Here is a 569-nt window from a genome sequence, read left to right as displayed (position 1 = left end):
GCCAGGCCGAGGGGCGGGCCCTGGATGCCGGAGACCCGCCCGCGCCGCCCCGGGGCTGCTCCTGCAGCCACTGCCACCGTCACCTGTGGCGCGCAGCGCGCGGGGACAGCAGCCGGCAGGGCCCGGTACAGCCGGGAGAGCAGTGGCAGGACCAGACCTGGCTGCAAATTACCGTCTTCCGACCTGCGGTCGAGATCGGGTTATCTCGTGCTAGTGTTCCGAGAAGGCTTGGAATGGGCACCGAAGGGCAGAATCGGAACTTACTGAAAGGGAAGGTTTTCCTGTTTTAAGGAGGTGTAAATCATCACCTTCACAATAGAGCAACCCATGGACACTACAAGATGCCGCAATTCACAAGCTTCGCAGCTCCTTGACCTCAGATCTTATGCACGAAGTGCTGGTGGATATAAGCCTATAATTAGATTTGAGATAGAAATCCTTATAAGATAATGAGTTTGTTTTGTTTTGACAAGATTTCTCGGCTACAACTGTTGATTTGGAACTGATGTTTGTTCAGGAAGCAAGTACATTTATAAAAATGCGTAAAGTGCATTTATAAAATGTCTAAG

This window comes from Microtus ochrogaster, chromosome 18 (genome assembly GCF_000317375.1).
Source record: "Microtus ochrogaster isolate Prairie Vole_2 chromosome 18, MicOch1.0, whole genome shotgun sequence".
NCBI lineage: Eukaryota > Metazoa > Chordata > Mammalia > Rodentia > Cricetidae > Microtus > Microtus ochrogaster.
The sequence above is the reverse complement of the archived record's forward strand: the minus strand, read 5'-3'. Positions refer to the sequence as shown.